The sequence below is a fragment of the Tachysurus fulvidraco genome, chromosome 14 (genome assembly GCF_022655615.1).
Source record: "Tachysurus fulvidraco isolate hzauxx_2018 chromosome 14, HZAU_PFXX_2.0, whole genome shotgun sequence".
Taxonomy (NCBI): domain Eukaryota; kingdom Metazoa; phylum Chordata; class Actinopteri; order Siluriformes; family Bagridae; genus Tachysurus; species Tachysurus fulvidraco.
This window is the reverse complement of record NC_062531.1, coordinates 19,477,695-19,487,694: the sequence shown is the minus strand read 5'-3', so window position 1 is coordinate 19,487,694 and position 10,000 is coordinate 19,477,695. Positions and strand designations below refer to the sequence as shown.

Here is a 10,000-nt window from a genome sequence, read left to right as displayed (position 1 = left end):
TTTCACTCTTTTCATGAACTTGTTGGTATGTGTGTATATGTGTGTGTGTGTGTGTGTGTGTGTGTGTGTCTACATGCATGAGAGAGTGTGTGCACACGTGTTTGTGTGAGTGAAAGAAAGACATCGCTGTTCCTCAACCCGGAAAATCCACAAATGATCAACAAATTGTGTCACTGATTGCTTTTTTCACACGCATACACAATTAGCCCTACTTATTTCATCCTTTCCTGTCATCTTCCTCCCATCCTCCATCGTTCAGGGAGATTGACGGGTGTAGCGCGGGGTCCGCAAGCACGACCATGATTCGCGAGCCGATCGGTCCGAGCACCATGGCAACGTAACGAGGCCAATCAGAAACCTCCACATTTTGAAGTGAGATTTAGTTAGGAACAGAATAGGGGAGAGAGGTGGAGAGAGAGAAGGAAAGGAAGGGTGTGCAGGGGAAGTAAGTAGTGGGAAAGTGGTGGAGGTGGAAACGGGCTGGCGACACATTTTATTCAAAGAGGAAGTTGCATTTGGGGAAATAGGATTTGACACTATGACACTACGTGTGTGGGGTGTGCTGAGTAAATACTGTAATATATATATATATGTGTGTGTGTGTGTGTGTGTGTGTGTGTGTGTGTGTGTGTGTGTGTGTGTGTGTGCACGTGCGTTTGAAATGATGTAGGACTACAGGAGTCACAACGACTTGTACAAGCCGTGGTCCTCAAAACCGGCCAAGCGTTATAAATGTGATTCTAGTCGTAACACAATGATCAGCCCTGGTACAATGAGAAAAGAGGCCTACGCAAGCTGCAAGCCAGACTCCGATAATCAGCTGCTCAGGAAACAGACATATCAGACATATCCCAGTTCTGTCTTTAACCTAGATAAATCACACTCAACACAGCAAGTATGCGGAATTTATCATTTCATTTCATTAATCATTTGATTTTAGGACTAAAACTTGCATAAATAATTAGAAAATTCAGTATTTCATTTGGCTGACATTGCACCTACAGCCCCTCAATGGAACCTTAACAGAGCTACAGTTTATATTTATTCATTAAGCAGATGCTTTTATCCAACCGAATACAAGCAAAGTGAAGCCACAATACAAGCTGTGCTACGGTTAACTGAGTGTTAAAGGAGCAAAGAGTACAGAGTTAACGAAGACGTAACACAAATAAATCTATTTTTTGTTTTGTTTAGTAAGTGTTCACCATTTTATATAGACAATGACAGATTCTGCTGTCCAGACCGAGGTTTCACGGACCTCAACGCACCAATGATGGACAGTTCTGTTATGGAAAGGGACCTCTTGAGTCATTAAACATTTTTATAGTGAATGGAAATCAGGTTACTCGGTGTACAATAAAAATAAAGCCACTAAACAGCACTATAAAGTGGCTTTAGAACATTTTGGTAAGGTTGTTGATCCAGCTGACTGGATTCCATCTTTGTTGTTGGAGAGAAACCCAGAGGATTGCATTCATTTCATTTATTTATCAGAAAGCTAGCATGTTAATACAGTACATACACCATGTTATCTATGGTATTAATACACCGGGGGATGTGGTAGCTTAGTGGTTAAGATGTTGGATTTCTGCTTGGAAGGTTTTGAGTTCAAATCCCAGGTCCACCAATCTACCACTTCTGGGCCCTTGAGGAAGGCACTTAACCCTCAATTGCTCAGTTGTAAAACATATTATATGTGGATCTGGGTAAGAGAGTCTTCCAAAATGGCATAAATTTAATTACTGTATATTAAGAGTGTTAGTGTTTAATTCAATCTCTAAACCTCTTGTCCCTGCATTCAGCGTGTCAGCCATGTGAAATAAGTTTGAAGCGGCTTAGTCTGGTGGAGATTTTGATGATTTTGGAAACTAACCCAAGTCCCAAGACAGGTTTACGGCTCCGCAAAAAAGACACCTCGGAGCTGAATGCCAAAAGTGGTCTTTAAGGGCCTGTAAACGGAATTAAATAAATAAACACGGTGCCGTCATGGCGATGCATCCTGGCCTTGGCGAGGGCTCAGAGCAGCCGGTTGGTGTCGGAAAGAAGGACGTTTGGCCGCTGTCATGGAAACCCTGCCAACATTCCAAGGCATGCTGAATCGGCTCCAAACCTTCGGCAATCGAGGCAAAGCCAGATGGAGCTTTTTTAAATGTTACAGCTAGGTAGCTGTGTGATAAACAACATTATTTACATTTACATTATTTACAATCCAGTGCCTCCCCGATGAAGATGAGGTTCTTCTTCTGACCCTGGTTCTTCTCAAGGTTTCTTCCTCATATCATCTCAGGGAGTTTTTCCTCACCACCATCACCCCAGGCTTGTTCATTAGGGATAGATGTTAGAGATAAATAGTAACTTCATTTTAAACTTAAAATGTATTTATTCTGTTTCTATACTTCTGTAAAGCTGCTTTGAGACAATGTGAACGAATTGTTATTGTTGTTGTGAATTGTTATAGAAGGTTAAGGAGAAATGAAGTCATTTTAGAACAAGGAATATTTTGAAAAAATTAGAATACCGTCAGTCGGAATACTACATCACGTGATTTCTGTGATATAAAGTGTTAATATTCATGTACACCAATTTGTAATAAGCATTCATCCCTGATACAGATACACACATTTGCTCCAGCAGTATCTGAATGACTCACATGTAGAATCAGTTCAGAATTATTTGCAGTCATCCAGGAAACATGTTCCACCCAGGCAGTATCTACTGTAGTGTTTCACTTCCTATCCTTATTTTAGCTTTAATTACACTGCCATTTCATTGCACCAGTCAGAATGGAAAATCCGTCTTATCGCGCATGTTCGATCGGCAGAAACAAACAAATGATTTTATCGCCGCAAGTCTGATATAAAATGAGTCAGGACTCGGTGAGCTTTCAGTGTGAGCTGATTTTCCCAACACGAGCATCCGGATCATCTCAGAAAGCAGAAATAGGTTTGATATCAGCAGTTACTTTGAAGACAGACACATTTGTGTTAAAAAAAAACAACAACCCTGTTTTATTTATTTATTTATTTATTTTTGGACTTTTCTAGGAATGTATTGCCCCAGTAAACGAAATGCAGGCAGAAATAATAGAAAAACTACAAATGAGTCCCTGAGTCTCTACATTGATTCTGTATGAGCCATTAAACATCACCGTTTAGTCCGACATGATAAATTGAATGCTGAACAAAGAGGGGGAGGAAAAAAAGAAGATAAAACAGAAAGAACAATACAAAATAAATGATAAAATCACATGAAATAAATTTCTTTTTTATGTTTATATATTAGATTTGATCCCCCCCCCAACAAAACAGTGAGATTTTCTGAATGCAGTCCCTCTCTCTCTCACACACACACACACACACACACACACACACACACACACGCACACACACGCACGCGCGCACACACACACAGTATACGCTCCATATTAGCTTTCTACTCAGACAGTCATTCACAAGAAAGCCAGGAACACAGAAAAGGGTGTTTGAAAGGGTTATTAATATTTCATGCAGATGCGACGCCTTCAATTCATCATTAATTCAAACACTGATCTGATTAACAAGCATTCGTTGCATTCCATTAACATAAGAAACATGTGTGGGTGTCAAACATTTGATCTAGCAGTAGTACTAGACTATTCATTTTATATTTACAGACATTTTTATAATATAGTCTTTGTTTGGTGATCCTTAGCCTTTGAAGCTGCAGTGTGCATTTTTAAGCGCAATCTAAAAATCAATAAATCTGATGCTTAGGGGGGGGGGGTGTCCTTTCATGACTAATCTTCTCTCCATTGGTTTTTCACACTGGACACATTTGCTGTGGTTTGAATCAGTGTGTGATTGTTCTCAGCACCCCTGGTGTCAACCCTGCTGCATTTATCTTCACCTTGAAGAACACTATACATAATATTTTTGGTGCTCACCTCTTCTGTGTTATCATATATAGTGATAACTAAATGATTAAACGCACATACAGGTTACTTCCTGTACGAGTGCGGACCCGAGTATTAACTGCTTTCACGTGCAACCGAACTCACATCACCTTCCTACAGGAAGTCTCAGGTTCAGAACCACGATGCACTTCCTGGTCCACATGACAGCTTTCACATTATCAATTTCTCCTGCTCTGATTCAGTGTCAAAGCCTCCTATATAAAGTCAGCCGAATTTACCAGCCAGGAAACGTCTCCAATCGGACGAGGCCCGAATAACCAGAAAGGAAAGGAATAGTTTGGGCAAGTCATTAATACATATAATAGATAGAAAGACGAGTTCAGCTGATGTCTGTCCAGAAGATTCCTTTCGCAGACCTTGAATTCAATCAAGCAGCTACACACTCGGCGAGTCCACAAATTTAGTCTGGGAATGTTTAACTATGTTTTATGATCTGTAAACACGTGTAACTAAATGCAATGGAAACAAATCTCTGCTGCTTTTCTTACTATTGCATGGTGTGTGTGTGTACACAAGTCTTCAGATAGAGGAGCTAAACAGAAAGGTCTGAATAGAGGGTGTGGGACTGGAGGAAGGGGGTCGACTTCTTTGGTAGCTGGAACTGCAAATCATCATCATCATCATCATCATGCATAGTGATGTATTTTAACCTAGAGAAATGAAACTGTTCAGCAATGGACGTGTCCCAAATCACATACCTATTCACTGTTCTGTTGTGTGTCATTCTGTAGTATAAATAATGTACAGTAGTGTGTTCACTCTGAACGCCCCAACACGGAGCAGGGCACTACAAGTACCTGGATGATGCACTTCTTCATGACACAAAACGTGATAAAAGTATGAAATCCTCTCGTCTTTGTTTACATACGGTAGCTGAAGAAGGGCGGGACTACAAGACACTGAAACTGGATTAGAAAAAGTTTTCAAGATGGCCGACGACACTTTGTGAGATTTATTTGATCGCGCTCTTCTTCGAATGAGAAACGACTTAAAGTTAATGTTCCATAGTAAAAAAAAAAAAGTTAGACCTTCATTTATTCATACACAAAATGATAATCTACATAATGTGTAGTGACTGATTTGAGGCACAACGAATAACCTTGTACCAGTTAATGCCACTTGACCTATATTCAGGAAGCCTGTCTAATTTAATCGTAACCATTTCCTTTTTAGGAGAAAATGATCTTATATTAAAGAATTAATATGCACATCAGGCTAAAGGAAACGTAGTTACAGTATATTACAGTTGAATTATGAATCATACAAGATGCCACATTTCTATAGACAAGTTTAAACACAGAATTTGAGACTGTCCATAATATCATTGATACTCAAACGGTGCAGTGGAAGACTGGCACAAGAGAGATTAGTGAATAGAATATAAAATAAACACAAAACAGTATATCTGACTTTATGAGATGGTTTTAAGGATCTCGTAAGATTTAATGCTTGTGTGCTTAAACACAGGCTGCAGAACTGATAATATTTCTGTTTAGTGTTCGTGTGTGTCTGTGTGTGTGTGTGTGTGTGTGTGTGTGGGTCATCTGTGTCTGTGCTGTAGGCTTTTTCTCCCCACAGCATCCCAGATGGTCATTAATTACACACAGATTACACACAGTGAGATTAAATGGAAAAAATAAATGAGCTGGACTATGAAATGTATAAGAATGAGAGAGGGATTGTAAAGAAAAAGAACAGGTAGACATGCTGTACATTGAGAAGGAGGATAGAGGGATTGAAAATGACGTAAAAATGAACACATTTGTGAGATCTAAGAATATTTTTGACACGGCATGCTCAAGGTGATTTCAGTGACATGTCTGTGAATCGAAGTGAGCAACGCCTGTATAATTTCAAGGCAGGAGACACGCACATTTTTGCCAGATCATGTATGGTCATGTTTACTAAGATACCGAGAGTGTCGTCACGGCAACCTGAAAGGACATGATCAATACCATACTGCTAGGGCAGAGACCTGTTTAACTACACACACCCAAGCCTGCATGTATGACCAATGATTCATGCTTTAGCTTAGACGAGCAGAAATATTCAGCATGTTTTTCTATACGGACACAAATTCTTAATTGTGCAGCAAAAATGAAATGTGAAAAAGTGCTTTTTCAATAATATAGTTATGTTAGCTGACTGTGTTATGCGCTCACCACATGAGCCTGTTTAGATGTATGAGCTGCTTTGAATAGTTATTGCTTATAAATACTGAGAGAACGATTAAGAAGGATTTTCTGGTCGTTCTGATCGCATTTTATCTACAATGACTCCGTCTAGTGGCTACAAAGTGTTACTGCGTGTAAATAGACATAAATCGCTACATATTCCGTACATTTTCTTTACAGCAGGATGAAGTTATTTTTGATTGCTTTACAAAGGGTTGGCTTTTGCATTTAGGTTTGAGCTTAAATTGTTTACTGACATAATAATCATACAATTCTAAGGCTGTACAGGAGCATGACATGCTCATAATTACTACTTCAGAAGTGGGAAGTAGGACAAAATCACATAGCACGTGAAGGCAGCATCAGATTCAAACCAGAAATGGGAATGGTCTAAATCTAATTTTTTTATTTGGATCACATTAAATAGTTTGTTATCCAGAACACACCTCCAATTTGTCTCCTTCCTCTTGCTATCCTTTGTATCCTCACCACCCGCTTCATACTAGACACTAAGGAAATGTCTCAAGCCAACTCTTTCATAGCTTCATGCTCTGTTCTCAGGCTTTCCACAGGAAGTATGTGGCTGTGGAAATGTAGCCAGCATGAGTGAGAGACCAGGAGGAATCGATGATAAAAGAAAAGAAGGACAATGCCTGCAGTGTTTCTGTTGTCGCCCAGCAGAGAACCACAAAGAAGATGAAGCAAGAGAACTCACAAGGGGATGCCAAAAAAACCCCTCCATCTAACCAAACCCAGCAGGAGAGCGACACAAAGAGCTTCAAGGAGCCTGGCGATGAGGCTATTATACTGCAAATTATTACTATGTTGTGAAGATTGTTGCACCGTTCCTGTGCTGTAACATTAGTTTTTGGTTTGATGTTATATCTGATATTTGTTTTGTAAAACAGATTTTTTTTTCTCTCCAAATTTCCTTTCAGTTCCAGTTTATTCCATGAACATTTCCCAGATTTTTTTTTTAGCTACTTTATTAAACGAGTCATTTCAAGTGTTTCAGTTAAAATATTATGTAATTCAGATTATAGGAGTGGTGGTGGTTTTTATTACAGCATATCTGACAGTGTTGGCTAAAATATACATTTTGATTGTATTAATCATATATAAAATAAAAAAGATCACAGGTTTAAGGTTATTTTGGGTTATAGAAAAATTCCCAACAACTCAAATAATACCCAAAACTTAAAACTTGACCTGAAGGCTTGGACTGAAAATGGAGTTTTTCCTCATGTTCTCTTTTCCTACCTCATGCACAATGCAATAAGCATCTGAAATGGTATCTGGCAACCCTGTTGTTAAAACAAACTAGAGGTACTACTACTATCAGTGGCTTGTTCCAATTCCCTGAAAAATTGTGCAGTAAAATAAGTCTTTATTTTTTAACATATATCTGGCAACGTATCTCTGCTGTGCTCTCAGACAAAAGATTGCCCCCCATTGTTACTACAAAAAAGCCTTGCAGGAAAATCCTACGATTATTAGAAATAAATGCTGCATGAAGGTCACGAGTCTCCAACTGCGTCCAGCTTTAGAGAAGATTCTGATGACGTGTCTAATGACGTTTTCTGTAATGTAACAAACTCAAAGACCAAGTAAGATCTGACCATATTTTAGTAGATATTAAAACTAAATGACTGGTTCTGCTCCTTGGCTTTCAGATGTGCTGCACAACAATCTAAGAGAGCTAAGATCATCAGAGAGATAGTGGAAGAAATCACTTGATGAAGATCTTGATTCTTACTGTACACCCCTGGCTTTTCCAAGTTCTCCTCAGATGTGACTTCTGCCAAGACTTCATTCTACAAGGAAAAGCTTGAAGCTTTGTCACGAGACTCTCTGAAGCTCCACATCATCATCTCTTCTCTACTCAACCATCCGGCTCCACCTTCTTCATCCTCCCTGACTGCAGAAGACTTTGCTTCTTTCTGCCATAAGAAGATTGAGGAAATCTGCAGGACCTTCACTTACTTCTCACAGTATGGATTCTCCCACTCCTTGTTGTCACATTTCTTAACTGTAGCAGCAGAAGAGATTTTACAACTCATCCAGTCTTGCAATCCTGCCACCTGCCTATTGGATCCACTCCCTTCCACTATTCTCCAGACCATCTCGCAAAAGCTTCTGCCCTTCATTATCACTATCATCAATAGATCAATAGCACCTGATCAGGTACCAACTACTTTCAAGAGAGCAAGGGTTATACCCATCCTAAAGAAACCTGCTCTGGATCCATCAGACATCAGTAACTACAGACCGGTATCACTTCTCTCATTTCTTTCAAAAATTCTTGAACATATTGATGAAGCCCTTTTGGATGTCTCTGAGAAACTACATGCTGATAGATCAGCAAAACTTTCATCCGTCCTTATCGTCCTTGACCTTTCAGCAGCATTTGATACGGTCAACCACAAGACTCTCTTGTCCACCCTCAGGGGTCTTGGGATTTGCGGATCAGCTTGGGAGTGGTTCGGGAGTGACATCTGCTCCACGCAGACTCTCCACTGGTGTCCCACAGGGCTCAGTATTTAGTCCTCTTCTTTTCTCCCTGTATACTCACTCTTTTGGTGAAGTTATTTCCTCACATGGGTTCTCTTACCACTGCTATTCTGATGATACACAACTTATCTTCTCTTTCCCAGCCGCAGATACCACAGTTTCTGATCGGATCTCAGCATGTCTGGCAGAATTATCATCATGGATGACTGCTCATCAGTTAAAGCTCAATCCTAGTAAAACTGAACTGCTGTTCATCCCCAGGTCATGACCTTGCTATATCCCTGCACAACGATCTGATCTCCCCTTCAGCCACAGCTCACAACCTTGGGGTAACCATGGACAATTAACTGTCCTTTTCCTCTCATGTTGCTAATGTGACTCGCTCGTGTCGGTTTCTTCTCTACAACATTAGAAGGATTCGGCCATTTTTGTCCACACAGGTTGCTCATGTACTTGCTTATTCTCTTGTCATTTCAAGACTGGATTACTGCAATGCACTGCTGGCAGGTTTACCTATGAACGCAATCCGTCCTCTGCAAATGATACAAAATGCAGCTGCACGGCTTGTTTTCAAGCTGTGATCCCCCACTGGCTTCCGGTAGCTGCACGCATCAGATTCTAAACACTGATGCTGGCCTACAAAGCCAAAAATGGACCAGCTCCCTCTTACCTCATAGCTCTAATCACTCCTCGCATTGCACCCCGCAACCTCCGATCTACCAGCACTGCTCAACTGGTTCCACCATCTCTCAGGGTAAGAGGCAAGTATACTACAAGACTCTTTTCTGTCCTGGCATCAAGGTGGTGGTATGAACTTCCCCTAGAGGTCCGGACAGCTGAGTCACTGGCTATTTTCAATGGCGGTTGAAGACCTACATATTCAGGAAACACTTCAACTAGCACTTCCTTCCCTATCTTCTGCATTTATTTAAAAAAAAAACTTTTAAGCTTAGTAACTTTGAGCAAATCTTTTAAACTCATGGTATCTTAAGTATGTAACCTAGTGAACCAGCATTAATGTACCCAATGTTAAAGATTTAAGCACTTATGTATGTACGTCGCGCTGGATAAGGGCATCTGCCAAATGCTGCAAATGTAAATGTAATAAATTATTGTTAGTTTACTTAATTAGTCACTTTAAATAGACAATAAATAGCTTCCCAGAAAGTTCACAAAGGACAAGAAGTTTAAGAGTTATATTTAATAAGTTTATATTTTTTTTAAACAGTGAACACTGCACTCCAGTGTTTTGAGAGCAGAGTGACAGTTTGACAAAAAAAAAATTTGGATAAATACTTAAAAATATTTAAACAATAAAATAAACAGACAGACAGACAGACAGACAGACAGACAGACAGACAGA

The 10,000-nt window shown here is 39.8% G+C and overlaps 1 protein-coding gene across 1 annotated transcript in view; it reads right to left on the bottom strand.

Annotated features, from left to right (window-relative positions):
* The window catches only part of fgd (faciogenital dysplasia), a 46,089-nt gene that overhangs the window by 27,588 nt on the left and 8,501 nt on the right, over positions 1 to 10,000 (bottom strand). The window lies entirely within an intron of this gene.